General features: G+C 55.8%; 1 long non-coding RNA gene across 1 annotated transcript; it reads left to right on the forward strand.

Annotated features, from left to right (window-relative positions):
• Nucleotides 1-1,201: 1,201 nt before the first annotated feature.
• On the forward strand, nt 1,202-4,884 carry LOC116752073. Its single transcript, XR_004349403.1, has 3 exons — nt 1,202-1,262; nt 2,881-3,008; nt 4,462-4,884. It is a non-coding gene; the product is annotated as an uncharacterized LOC116752073 (long non-coding RNA).
• Nucleotides 4,885-14,859: the final 9,975 nt, after the last annotated feature.

The raw sequence follows: 14,859 nt of genomic DNA on the forward strand, positions 1-14,859 counted from the left end.
CCTCAAATGATGGAAACTCCCGTGTGGTCTGACACGTACCTTCCCATGTCCTGACGCCACCCCAGCGCAGCCTCGGGGGCCACCGGGAGAAGACGGAGTCTGCTGTTTTGAGCCCCGGGGCTCATGTTCTGTCCACAAGATGAAGAATCCTGCTCACCGGTGGGAAGGAAGTAAAGCGGGGCAGCCGCTGTGGAAAACACTTCCTCCGGAAGTAAGACATAAGTTACCGTCCATTCCAGTAACGCCAGTCCCAGGCCTTTCCCCCAAATGACTGAAAACAGGTGTTCCAACAAAGATGTGTTCACAACTGTTCACAGCAGCCCCAAAGTGAAAACAACCCAAGTGTCCATCGATGGATGAACAGGTTCACGAATGTGGTCCCTCCACACACAGGAGCGCCCCTCAGCCAAGTAAAGGGGTGAAACCCTGACACCCCTTCCCACATGGATGGACCCTGAGAACACGATGCTCAGTGAGAGAAGCCAGAGACAGGACACACGGTGTGATTCCACTGATGGGAAACGTCCAGAACAGGCCAATCCACAGAGAGTGGGTTGGTGGTTGTCAGGGGCTGGGGAGGGGGTAGAGAGAGACTGCTGATGGGGACCAGGTTCCTTTTGGGGAGATGGAATGTTTTGGAATTAAATAGAGGTAATGATTGTACAGCATTGCAAATGTACCGCCACTGAATTGTGCACTTAAAAATGGTCAATTCTGGGAATTCCCTGGCGGTCCAATGGTTAGGACCGCCAGGTCCTGTGGTTAGGTTAGCTTTCACTGCCACGGCCTAGGTTTGATCCCTGGTCGGGGAACTAGGATCCCACAAGAAGCACGGAGTGGCAAAAAAAAAAAAAAAGACTAAAAATGCTCAAAACAACTTTACTCCCAGATGGGATCTCCATGATCATAAACTTGACCTTAAATCTAAAACAATCGGATATCTTAACAGCAGAACGGGTTTATTCGGGAACGGCAAACAGGTACAATTCTGGATACACGATCCAGGAAGCCACAGGCTAGTCTGGAGAGCAAACCTGAGGAAACTCTTATAGAGAATAGGGAGTTGTGAGGGGGCTGTTGTAAACAAAGAGCCCATTGGAGGAAACTCGGAGCTGGGAGTGTGGTGGCTTTTCATTGGCTGAGTTCTGATGGTCTCTCATTGGCTGGGCTATGGTGGTCTCTCATTGGCTGAGTTGTGATGGTCTCTCATTGGCTGGGCTGGGCTGTTGCCGTGCGGGGAGAAATGCCTCCTTCTCCTGCTGGTGAGAAGCAATAACCTTCCTCATGTTTGAAGTCTGCAGGGGTGGGGGTGAGGGGTAGGGGTAGGGAAACCTCCACTGTAAATGAGGTTTCCTTTGTTCAGTGTCAGAGTCCCGTTGGCTGTGTGCCCGCCCTGTGCTGGGCAGAGGTGATAGGCTCGGGGCAATAATAAAGGCCCCAAGCATGAGCACCTGCTGTGCGCGTGAACCTGCCCAGAATTCTCCAGTTTCGTGGAAACAATCCCATTTCTACAACAGCAGTCGCTGACTCTGCTGGTGTCCCACCTGAGGGCCGGAGCCCCCTGAGGCCTGACAGGTGTTACCCGGTTTGGTCTTACTGTTGTTTCCAAGAGGAGGTCAGAAGGTCAGGGTCACACAGGCGGGGCTTCTGCTCACTGCGCGGGCCGGGGTCTGCAGACAAGAGCACCGCAGCCCCACGAGGGGCGAACCTTGCCCCCGTTTTAGAGGTGACACCACTGAGGCTCAGGGCAGTGAAACAGCTCCCCAAACCGCCCGCCGGCCCCACGGCCCCACCGCCGTCAGCCTGGCCCTCTTTAGGTGCCCACTGGGTGCTGGGGATAGAGCCTGGACTCAGTGGAGGGGCTGCAGGGGCCGCCGGACTGAAGGTGGTAACCCCTGTCTCGGTTTCCTCGCTGGCAAGCTGGATGTCAGCTGACTACCTGGCGTCTGAAATTCTGCCCCCTCCCTTTGTCCAGGCCTCGGTGTCCTCCGTGACCCAGCCTGCTCTGCAAGCGGCAGAATCTCCTTTCCATCCTCCTCCCGCCCACAGCCACGTGGGGGGCGTAAGGTGGGTGGGGGGAGGCGGCAGAGCAGTCCAGGCTGGAGCGCTGAGGTCCTGACGGGGAGATCGGGGCGGGCGGGGGAGGCAGCTTGCTCCGTGGGCCTGAGGTCCTGCGGGTCCCCGCACACACTGAGATGCAGGATAACCCACAGCGTGGGTGTCTCTGCGGGGGGTGGGCCTGGGAGGGTACTGGAAGGTTCTGTGGCTCGGCCAGGCGGTGGTTCTAGGACAGCAGAATCCAAAAGGCAAAAGGAGTTCCTGGCGGCTTCTAATTTAAAACAAACAAACAAACAATGTGGGAAGGAGAGAAGGAATGCTAGGAATGCGGCCATTCCCCCTCGCGGGTGGGGCCCTGGGCCTACAGCCTCCAGTCCAGGACCCGCTGAGGGATGGAGGCCACCCCCGGCCCACCCCGGCTCCCCCCAACCTCTGCGCTCCGCGAGGCAACCAAGACAATTATTAACAACCTTGGAAAAGCAATTAAAACTGCCGCAAACCCTCCCCCTGGTTTTCTTTCATTCTTTGGCTTAATACCTCATTCCTCAACCGGAAGTAAAAAGAGGAAAATTATCAAAGACAGTGCTGGGGAACCAGCACTTCCTTGTCTGCGGTCAAGATCTCTGTGATCCCGCCGGCCTCCCTGTAAGGGGACCTGGGGGTCTGGGCGGGGAGTCCTTGGTGGTTTGAATTCTTCAAGGTCTGGGGCGTAGGAGAACCCCCGCGGAAGGTTCCAGAGACAGATTTTCACAGGGAGAAATAACCGTGAACTTCGCAGGTTGTCAGTGGCATACAGGGATTTAAAAGCTGTGTTTCTATTAGAGCCTTGGCCTGGTCTGTCCCGGCTGTGTCCCCGTGTCTCTGCCGGAACCCTATACAATATCTGGAAATGACACAAGAACATTCCGGAGCCCAGAGGCCGTGCTTTGGAGATAAATACAAGCGTCTCGGTACGTTTGTTTTTATTATTGGGACCTATTTTATCTTCAGCAAAAAGGAAATCGCCAAGAAAACAGGGGTGATGGAAGCTGGTGGGGCTTTCCTTGGCCCAACTGCTTCTAGAATGTTCCTTCAGGATAATGGGCGGGAATTTAAACCCTGCTGGCTCCACAGAGAGGCTTGGGGGTGGGGGTGGGTTGCAAAATGTGAATTTCTTTAAAAAAAAAAAAAAAAAGCTAAGAATGTTGGATCGTAGGGAAGGAAAGGTGATCACCCCAGGCTTTCTGGGTTTTTCTGGTTGTTTGTCCAGCTCTGATGCTCTGATAGGAAGGCCCAGGGGCAGCGGGCTGGCTGCAGGGTGCTTCTGAGGACCCCGGGGGAGGCAGCAGGGCCCAGGTCAGCAGGGCTGGGGGACTGGGGAGCACAGAGCCAGAGTGTGCAGACCTGGGCCCATCCGCACCGAGTGAGTTCAGAGTAACCAGCTCAGCCACCCACGTGAGAGGCCAGGGAAGGACGTGAGGGGCGTGGCCTCGGCAGGGGCTGGCCAAGGTCGTTTGGCATCTCAACCATGATCCAGCTCTAGTTAAAGGTGATGTTTCCAGGGAATTCCCTGGCAGCCTAGTGGTTAGGATTCGGCACTTTCAGTGCCATGGCCTGCGTTCTATCCCTGGTCGGGGAACGGGGATCCTGCAAGCCACAGGGTGCGGCAAAAAAAAAAAAAAAAGATGATGTTTCCGGAAAGCTCTGGGGATGGATGGTGGGGATGGCTGCCCGACGATGTGAATACGCTTAGTACCACTGAACTGTGCGCTTAACGATGGTTCAGATGGTGAATTTCATGTTCTGTCTCTTTTACCACCATTAAAACAACAAAAACGATGTTTCAGAAGACATGTTAGTATCATCCAGAAAGTTTCAGGATATCAAATAAGTGGAAAGGAAAATGGAGGGGAACCATCTTAACAAGGAGACATAGCTCTCTCCTTGGTTAACAGAATAAAAGTACCAAGTAAGAATTTAAAAACCTGCTCCATATAACAACAGTTAACAGTTTAACCTCCAGATTCCTGGGATATTTGTTTCCCTCTCTGCATCAACTCTATTTTTATTTTTTATTTATTTTGTGGTACGCGGGCCTCTCACTGTTGTGGCCTCTCCCGTTGCGGAGCACAGGCTCCGGATGCGCAGGCCCAGCGGCCATGGCTCACGGGCCCAGCTGCTCTGCGGCATGTGGGATCTTCCCGGACCGGGACACGAACCCGTGTCCCCTGCAACTCTATTTTTAAATGTTTTCCTGCCTAAGCTTGGGAGACCCCCTCCCTGAGCTGGTTTTTAAATGTATCAATGAGAAATTGATACAAAAGACTTGAGGACCATTTAAAAACCACAGGAGAGAAACTGCCTACCAGCCAGGAACATGGTGCCACCTTATAAAATAGAAAAACGATCGTATGATTCCCTCAGATCCTGGGATGTGGAAAATGCCTGGAAGTGAGCAGCGTGGGCTTGGAACAGCAGGAATCTGCCAGGACCAGGAGAGAAGAAGAGCTTTGCACGCTTATCTTTTATTCTTCCAGGGTTGTGTGAACTTGCTACAATGACACTTAGTAATTTTTAGGCAAGGTTTGGAGAATATTAGCGTGATCCCAATTTTATATATACATATATATATGCATATATATGTAAATATGTATACGGTGTATATGTATTGTATATATACATACATATGTACAGATATATAAATATCTGCACATCTATGTTTACACACGTACACATTTCCCGTACAGCATAAATAGATCCAGGAAATATTCTGAAGGGAAAACCTCTGATGTTAAAGGCAATTATTGTTGACTTGGGGGGGGCCGGGTGTTACGGACGATTTTTAGTTTTCTTCTGTTTGGTTGTCTAATTGTGTAGAAAGTATTTAACATACATAGATTTTAAAGTCAGTCAGAAAAAATACGTACAAAATGCTCAGGAACCGAAAGAAGCCCCGTGCCCATCAGCAGTCACCCCATCCCCTCGCCAGCCCCTGACCACCACTAACTCTTTGTGGACTTGCCTGTTCTGGACATCACACCCTGTGTGTCCTTCTGTGTCTGGCTTCTCTTACTGAGCATCGTGTTCTCAGGGTCCGTCCACACGGTAGGGAGTGTCAGAGCTTCACCCCTTTCTGTGCATGGCTGAGTGATGTTCCCGTGTGTGGAGGGACACATCTGTCCCTCGATGGACACTCGGGTTGGGTCCACCTTTTGTCTGCCGTTCACCTCGTTCCCGTGAACATTTGTGTACAGTATTTATGTGGACTTGTTTTCATTTTCCTGGAGTGGAATTCCTACGATGGGATTGCTGGCCACACAGTAACTCTATTTATACCCTTTGGAGGAACGGCCACTGTCATCCACAGCAGCTGCACCGTTTCACCTCCCACCAGCTGTGGACACGGGTTCCAGCCTCCCCACACCCTGGCCCACACTTGTAACTGCCGTGGGGACATTGGCCGCCCTTGTGGGCCGGAGGTGACCGCCGTGTGGACAGTGGTCATCCTCGTGGGTGGGTGGTGATTGCCGTGTGGGTGGTGGCCACCCTCATGGACGGGAGGTGCCGTGTCACTGTGGTCTGACTTGCGTTTTCCTCATGACGTTGAGCATCTTTTCATGTGCGTGTTGGTTGGTTGTCCGTCTTTGCAGAAACGTCCACGCAGAGATGCAGAGGAATTCGGAGCCAGTGCTCTGGCTCCGTCCCCTTTGGGTGAGCACCAAGCAGCCCCCACCCCGTGGCCTGTCAAAACGAGAACAAATTGGTGACATAACGTCTCCACTCCAGGAAGGGGAGAGTTCTTTGAAAACCATGGCACCAAACGCCGGCTGGTGTGTTCAGACTGAGAAGGGGCCCATCCTGTCCCCCGGGTGGGTCATCAGGGGCCTCCCCGGCAGGCGGCCCTGAGGCACCTGAGCCAGCTGGCCACAACACGGGATCAAGTGTCCGTTTCCCACTATAAACTATTGATGCCACTGATGTCACTCCCGCGAGGTTCACGGGTCTCATGTGTTACCTACCGTGAAACCCGAGGGCTGCTGCTCTTCTGTCCTGGAGTCCCACGGCCTGCCTGGGGGGGGCACAGTCCTTCCCCCCTCCTGGATCCTTCCAGAATTAACTTCTTACCAGAATACCCCCTGCCCCCAGGGAGCAGGACTGCAGAGACCCCAGAGCGTTTCGTTTATCTGAGCTGACATCCCTCTGCAGGTCCCCATTGTCCCAGAAAACATGCAAAGGCACCAAAGGGTCTGGGCCAGTCTCCTCGGCTCCGAGCATCCTCTGTGGGGTGTCCCGGGCTCTGTGGGGTGTGGAGCGGCCTCCCTGCCCCCACCCACGCGATGCCGGGAGCCCCCCATGGTGATGACCACAGATGTCCCAAAGATGTGGCCCAGTGTCCCCTGGGGCAGAAACTCCGCAGGTGAGAGCGGCTGCTTTCCTGTAGTTAATTCTGGACTTCAACTTGGTTTGGCCTTTTGAGCCGCCTCACACCTGCCCAGGGTCAGAGGCCAAGGTCTGGACAAGGCGGGGACGGACTCTCCCAGAACAGGCTCCAGACGAGGCAGCCCCAGGGGTTGCCAGGCTTGGTCTAGGGTCTCTGCTCCTGGGTGCTCCTGCAGCACCCCCTGTGCCCGCACCTGGCCGGGACCCCCCGGGCAGCCCTGACCCAGCCGGTGCCTGCGGCTCCATGACCCCGAGGACAGGCGGGCAGCGGGTGAACAGGTGGCCTCGGGATCGCTTACAGCCCGGCTCACGTTCCCTCCGTATCGAGACATCGTCCTTGTCATGAATTTTGCAAGCCCGTGGAAGCCAGCCGCCCTCCCTGCCCGCCCAGCCCCCACCTCCCTGAGGCAGAGTGAGTTTCCCGTGGCTGCCGCCGCCAAGAGCCACAGCGGGTGACCTAAAACAGCGCACATTTCTTCTCTCACAGTTTGGGGGCCGGAAGTGTGAGGTCAAGGTGCGGGCGGGCCGGCTCCTCTGCAGGCTATGAGGGACCATCTTCCTGCGGCAGCTGGCCACCCTGGTTCCAAATAAGGTTGTGTTCACGGGTGCTGGCAGTCAGGATGTGGACAGCTTTTGGGGACCACGATTCAGCCTCTGATGGGGTCTCTGTGGGTCCCTCCTCCACACTTGGGCCCAGCCCTCCAAGTGTCGCCCCCCCTGCACCCCCCCGGGTTAGATGTGGCCCCTGAGTGAGGTCCCAGCCCCTTCCTGCGCCACCCACACACACCCGCCCCCGTTTCCTGCTGCTGCCCTCAGTCATGGGGTTGTCATTCACCTTCCCGGAGGCCCGGGCTTTCGGTACACCTGGTGCCCGGCAGCAGTCCCCGGGCCTTTTGGGCTGTGGCTTGATAGAGAGACCCCAGGCCCGCCCTGTGTGAGGGCTGCACACAGAGACACTTCCCAGGAGGACGGCGTGCAAGGGAAGGAACCCCCCCTCCCCTCCGTAGAGCAGCCAGGGGGTCAGGTCAAGGTCGGCAGCGGGGCCCCTGGGGTAATGGGTGAGAAGAGCACCTCCCTTCCGACGTCTCCCCCCGGGGAACCCATGGCCCCGGTGCAACCACAAGAAAACACTGCACAAACCCAGACTGGGGACATCCTGCAGGACTCCCAGCCCGGGCTCCCCACGACTGCTCAGGGGCCCCCTCCAGGAGAGCTCATGAGACCGGCACAGCCTTGAGGGCCTGGTACCGCAAGGGGCCTGGGCAGAGACGACGTGGAGACAAACTGAGGAAATTCACCAATAAAGACAGACGTGGAGAGAACGTGGGAAATCAGAGCCCTGGACGCGTAGGCTGGGGCAGCCACTCTGGACGGTCTGATGCTTATTCCAAAGGTTAAGTTCAGAATCATCCTACATATGACCCAGCAACTCCACTCCGGAGGGTCTATAGTTGGCTGATTGTGTCATGCCCTCCACCCCCTCCCCAAAATAAGATATCCTGGGGCCCTAACCTCCAGTACCTGTAAATGAGATCTTATTGGAAACAGGGTCTTTACAGAGGCGATTGAATTAAAATGAGATTATTAGCATGGGTCCTAATCCAACATGATACCTAATCCCTGGTGCCCTTATAAAAAGGGGAGATTAGGGACAACCACGTGAGGACACAGGGAGAGGATGGCCATTGACAGACCCAGGAGAGAGGCCTGGGGAACCAGCCCTGCTGAATCCTTGATCTTGGACTTCTGGCCTCCAGAACTGCAGGGGGATAAACTTTGGTTGTTTCAGGCCCCCATCTGCATCATTCATTACGGCAGCTGCTGGAAACTAGCACAGATTTATCCAAGAGAAACGAAAACGTACGTCCATGCAAAAACCTGTACACACACGCTCACAACTGCAGAAAAGTGAGGGGAAAAACGACTCTCCATTGACGTATGAATACTAAATGTGGTGTATACAGATATGCACACACAGGAATATTACTCAGCCGTGAAAAGGGGTGAAGCACTGACACTTGCTGCAACGTGGACAGACCCTGAGAACACGATGCTCAGTGAGAGAAGCCAGACACAGAAGGACACACAGGGTGCGACTCCACTGATGGAAACGTCCAGAACAGGCAAGTCCAAAGAGAACAGACAGTGGGCTCCTTGTTGTCAGGGGCTGGAGGAGGGGGTGGGGATGACTGCTGATGGGGATGGGATTCTTTTTTGGGGTGATGGAATGTTCTGGAATTAGATAGAGGTGATGGTTAGACAACAATGGCCGTTCAGTGGCCACTCAATGCCACTGAATTGGATTCTTCAAATATACAGTTTTATAGTATGAATTTTATCTCAATTAAAAAATTGTTTTGGGCTTCCCTGGTGGTGCAGTGGTTGAGAGTCCGCCTGCCGATGCAGGGGACACGGGTTCGTGCCCCGGTCCGGGAAGATCCCACATGCCACGGAGCGGCTGGGCCCTTGAGCCATGGCCGCTGAGCCTACACATCCAGAGCCTGTGCTCCGCAACGGGAGAGGCCACAACAGTGAGAGGCCCGTGTACCGCAAAAAAAAAAAAAAAGATTTAATGTTTGCGGCTTTCCTGGCTGCTCTGCAGAGGTAGAGAGCCTGGGAGGGTGGTCCAGGCCCCATCCCCACCTGTTCCTGCACTGGGGCAGCTTCAGTGCCTGGCGACCCCCCGGGACACTCCCTCGGTCAGGGGTACACGACGGGGACACAGGGTGGCTCCACAGTTTTACTGTCTGTTGCCGAGTAGTAAGTTTGTGTCTGGGTGCTTCACCCCCGCTGCGTGGCTGCCCACCCCAAATCCATGTGCAGCCCAGCCAGCCCCCGCCTCACCCTAAGACCCTCTACTCCCTCAGTGCCATTCCCTCTGCTCACCACATCTGACATACCTCCCCCAGGAAGCCCTCCTGGATCCCCCTCCGGTCCCTGCAGGGCCCTGCTCCGTCCTCCACTACCTCTCCCGACACGCACGTCCAGAAGCGGGGGGATGACCCGCAGTGTGGCTGGATCTCAGCTCTGTGCCCAGCGCCGGTCACAGCATGTGTGGGGCTTGAGAAGCCGCGAGGGGCATTTGGGAAGGGGGGGCTCTGGCCCTGCAAAGAGGTGCAGCAGAAAGAAGTGCCCAGAGACAGCTGTCCCCCGGGCTGGCCCACTGGCCCCTCCTGTGACCACAGAGATGTCCTCTGGCCGGTGAGCAGGTGTGCACTAAAAGTTTTTACATTTAGTGCTTTTTGTGGGTGATTTTGGCCCCCAAGTGTCCCTGAGCACAAGAAGGCCGTGAGGTGCCTTTTGGATAAAATAGGAGTATTTGCCGTAAGTTGTTCTACAGCCCTACTGGCTACTGAATCAATCAATATATGTTAAATAAGGAGGCTGCAAACAGAAACTCGCGGGACACAAGGTATGTGTGACGGGTTGGTGACACTGTTGTGACCAAAGGCTGGCAGGACTCTCACCCGCATTTCCCCCAGGAGCCGGGGTTCCGTGCTTCCCAACCCAGTGTTTGCTGTGACTTCACAGACCCTGAGTGTAAGAATGATGAGAATCAACAGGATTTTCTAAGCAGACTTTCTACTGAGCTGCAATTTACATGCAGGAAAGCACCCCAATCACAAAGCATTTTGTGAACTGAACTCCCGTGAGTCCCCAGGTCCCCCCTCCTGTCCTTCTCAGCCACTGACCCCCAAGTGCGCCCTATCCCAACTTCTGGCACTGTCGGTGCATTTTGCCTGCTGTTGGACTACATTTGTATACTTGGAACAGAGGTCTACCCGGCTGGTCTCTGTGCTTCTCCATTGCCGCGTGGATTCCCCCGTGCCAGAGACCCTCCGCACAGCACGTCTCCATCCTTTGCGCACTGCTCACTTCCGTTCTTTCCAGTGTTTGTCTGTTACGTACTTTTTTAAAAGCTGCTATGGAGATTCTTTTCCAGGCTTTTGTTGACTATTTCTACACGTTTCTCTCGTGTAAACACGCAGGAGCGTGAGTGCCTGGCCTTAGGGGAAGCATACAGGCAACTTTTCAAGAAACTGTCAAGCTGTTTTGCAAAGCAGCTGCACTGCTTCCCCCTCCCCAGCGGCGTTTAGAGTTCCCCCTGCCCCATCCTTGCCAAAGCTGGCATTTCCGGTCTTCATCCTAATGATTTCTTAAAAACAGCTTTATTAGATACAAGTCACATAACCGCACTGCCCATCCATTTTTAAAGCGCACAGTTCAGTGGTTTTTCAGTTTATTCACAGAGTTGTGCAACCATCATCACGATCAATTTTAGAACATTTCATCACGGGGGAAGAAACGCCAGCCGTTGGCAACCACTTCCCAGCCCCTGACAACCAGGAATCCACTCTCTCTGTCTGTGGATTTGCCTGTCCTGGACGTTTCCCGTCAATGGAATCACGCACTGTGTGTCCTTCTGCGTCTGGCTTCTCTCACTGAGCATCGTGTTCTCAGGGTCCGTCCACGTTGCAGCGAGTGTCGGTGTTTCGCCCCTTTGCGTGGCTGAGTGACTTTTCCTTCTGTGGAGGGACACGTGGTGTTTATCCTTCACCTGTCGATGGTCACCTGGGTTGTTTCTGCTTTGGGGCTGTTGTGAATCGTGCCGTTGTGGACGTGCATGTTCAGGTTTTGTATGAACGTGTGTTTTCATTTCTGCTGGGCAGATACCAAGGAGGAGAATTGCTGGGTCAGGTGGTAACTCTACATTGACCATTTGAGGACCGGCCACACTGTTGCTCACCCTCCTTGGTGCCCCCGTAAAGGCGGAGCAGCCTGGGTAAACCACAGGGGGGCCGCTTCCTGGCTGAGAGGCCCAGGCAGCTCACCCAGCCTCTCTGGGCTTGGGAAAAGGAAACATAGTATTTCCTACTCAGAGGATCCAAGACTTAAAACTGGAGCCTGGAGGGAGGTACCCAGCCCAGGCTGAGCTCCCAAGGGTGTGGACTGGGCGGTGGGTGTGGAGGCACTTAGGGCAGAGAGACAGCTCCCTCTCCGGGCAGGGCCTGGGGACACAGTGGGTCCTTCGGGGAGAGGCTGGCTTGCTGGTTTGGGCAGATAAGGTTTGCTTCTTGGCCTGAGGGCCTGGGGCTGTGGAGTCAGCTGTTGCCCAAGGACCCCCGTCAAGGGGCAGGAGACAGATTCTGACGTGAATATTCCCAGGCCCGAGCCAACCGTTTTGTTCTGCCCCTCAGCTGGGGACTGGGGTGGGGGGCTCCAGCTTGGAGGGGCTGCAGGGTAGCCTCTTTGGCACCCCCTACCCCCAGCTCAGTCCCACAGATATCTGGAAAATGGGTCAAAGAGGCTAGGACGCCTCTGAGGGGAGGGGAGATGTGGAGCCCAGGCCCCCACCCACCCTGGACCCAGGCCCTATGGCTGTTGTAATCAAGGCAATGAATAAACAAACACAGGGAACAAATATTCCGAGACTATTAAGCCATTTCTATTTGAAACACTAGTGAAAGCCCGTGGGAAGGAAGGGGGCACTGGCCTAACCCTGCCCCTTATTTTGACAAAGGGGTAAACTGAGGCAGCCCCATCAGATCCGTAAAGAGAAATAAAACCCAGCAGCCTTTCCCCCCACCCGCCCCCGCCAGGGCCTGGGATGCTGGCCCTCCACCCCCATCTGGCTGCCACCCACCTCCCTTGCCCCTGCCACAGAAGATATCCTTTTCAAAATTCTCAATTGCAAGGGGATCACACACCCACGTTCACCCTAAATCATTGATGAGGGAGCCAGCTGGCCGGCGGGCAGAAGGGTTGAGCAGGGAGCAGACAGCCAGGGGAGCCGGGTTTCTCCAATAAACCAGGGCATCCATCCAACTGAGATGCAGGGCCTGGGGGCTCCCTGGACCCCCCCCGCCCCGCAGACATGGAAGGCCTGCCAGTAGTCTTTCATGGCTGGTCCAGGGTCCAGGTGGGGTCCTGGGCTGACGAACAGCTCCCAAAACGGTGTGTCTGCATCCTAATCCCCTAACCCGTGAGCATGACTTTGTTTGGGAAAAGGGTGTTTGCAGGTGAGATTAAGGGCCTTGAGATGAGATTATCCCGGTGGTCTCTAAATCCAAGGGCAAGGGTCCTTTTTAGAGACACAAACAGGAGAGACAGAGAAACAGGGAGAAGAGAACCATGTGACAACAGAGGCAGGGACTGGAGGGACCTGTCTACAAGCCAAGGACACCGGGGCCCCCAGAGCCGGAAGAGGCAGGAAGGACCCTCCCCTGGAGCCTCTGGAGGGAGCTCGGCCTTGTTGACACCTCAATTTCTGACTTCTGGCCTCCAGGACGGAGCGAGAATAAATCTGTGTTGTTTCACGCCGCCTGGTTTGTGGCCCTTGTAAGGGTGGTAACAGCGTGGATTCCGATCCGGGCAGGGGCTGTCTTCTCTCCCTCGTGTTCCAGTGGAAGGCGAGAAAGAAATCCTCAACCGTTTTAAGGGAGAGGTCGGGGAGACTGTACTGATGAGGGGGCCTCTGCGCGAACGCCCCAGGGCAGGGAGTAAAAGGAGGGAGTGGGTTTAGGGAGGAACCTTCCAGAAGGGAACAACGTCGTAAAGGAGACCTGTGTAAATGCGGTCAGAAACCAGAAAGGCGGCTGCAGGTGAGAGGTCTGTGGGGCCACGAGGTCGACTTGGGCTTTGACTCTGAGCAAAGCCTGGAGGGCGGTGAGCAGAAATGGCTTTTAATAGATTGCGACCATTTAGATCCGTGCTAGGAACCTGGTGGAGGGTCCACCAACATTCTCCCTCTGGGCTGCGACACTCCCATGTCTCCAACCATCCCTGCTGTCAAGAGGGCCCATCCCTGGCACCAGTAACCGAGGCAACAAAGATGAGCAACTGCCCCTGGTGGTACCCAGAGTGGAGCGCGACAGGAGTCCTGGAGGGAGCAAATCCACAGGAATGCGTTGGGGATTCTCCTAAATCCACCGGGACAGTCCTGATTAGCCATTCCTGGGCTTCAGATGGCCTTCGGCGAAACAAGGGGCCAAGGACTGCAAGGCGGAGGCCTCCGTGAAAATCGGCGGCCGCCCCTAATCCGAGAAAGCCCTCTGGCTCGGGAGCCCCGGTCTCTGGGCTCCGTCCAGGCCCGCGCGGCCCTAAAATGGACGCTGTTGCCATGACTCCGCCCAAGCTAAAACCGACCGGAGAGGCGGGAGCAAAGGCCTGACCTCGACTTAGGGAAACAACAAATGTCATTCTCCCTCTTTAGGCTTGTGCCAATTAAAAATCCTTTTTTCTGCACGAGACGTATAGCAAACACTATTCAGGATAATTTCTTCTATTTATTGAACGTCTGCTCCACGCTGGGAACAAGCAAGCCCGGCATGCCCATCATCTCCTGGATGCTTCCAAAAGCCTGGGGTACCGGACTGCCGCGGCCTCCCTGACTCCGCCTGCCCCTCCCCCCACTCGCCCCACCCAGCTGGCCCTGTTTTCCGGCACCTTTCCCGGGGTTCCCCGATCACCCACAACCCTGTTCAACTCTTTTTGAAATCAGCATTCTCCGAGTTAAGTTTGGAGTGTTCTGCTGCTGGGATGGAGGCCCGTCCAGTCCTGAACGTCCTTTGACGGCGGAGTCTGATCTGTGCGCCCCGGGCCTCAGTCCCCCCCTCCCTCCATTGCAGGCAGGCACGGCGGTGTTGTCCGTGCGCCCCCGGCCTCATGTTCCTTCCATTGCAGGCAGGCAGGGCGGCGTCCGCCGTGCCCCCCGGGCTTCAATTTTCCCATTCCTGCAGTCAGGCGAGGAGACCGTGGTCGGGCTTCGCTGCTCTGGGGCAAACAAAGGACAGTCAGGGGCGACCCGTGGCCACATCGTGCCACAGGCTTGGTGGCCAGCAGTGGAAACAACCCCGGCGCCTCTGGGACGCGTTAGGCAGCCGCCACTTCGCGTGCTAACCTAAGGGTAACGTCTAAGTTCGAAATGGACTTCGGCCAGGTGCCCACAAGCAAGGTGGCGCCCTGGAGGTTTCCTGCCCTACTTCAAGATGGCGACGCGCCTCCCTTTGCTCTCACGCCCGAGGTGGAGGTGGACTCTGCCCGTTTGCAAGATGGCGGCAGCCTGGGGGAAGCACGCTTCCCACCGCCTGACCCGCCACGTACCCACTCCTAAGATGGCTTCTCCAGCAAAGCCCCACGCAGGAGGGCAGCTCGCTCACTGGCTCTGGCGCAATCACGTGGCCTCACCTCTTCGCCCCTCCCCCGACTCCACGGGCCGTTTCCGCCTCGAGCCCTGACGGACGGCCATCTTCCCCAATGGCCGCCTGCCACTGTTTGTGGCCCCACCCCTCGAGCGACTTCCTAGCCATTGGGAGGCGCTGGCGGGGTCCCGCGGCGCTCGCCCCGCCCATCTGCGCGGCAGGAGCCAATGGGCAGAGCGCG

Source organism: Phocoena sinus, chromosome 3, assembly GCF_008692025.1.
Source record: "Phocoena sinus isolate mPhoSin1 chromosome 3, mPhoSin1.pri, whole genome shotgun sequence".
NCBI lineage: Eukaryota > Metazoa > Chordata > Mammalia > Artiodactyla > Phocoenidae > Phocoena > Phocoena sinus.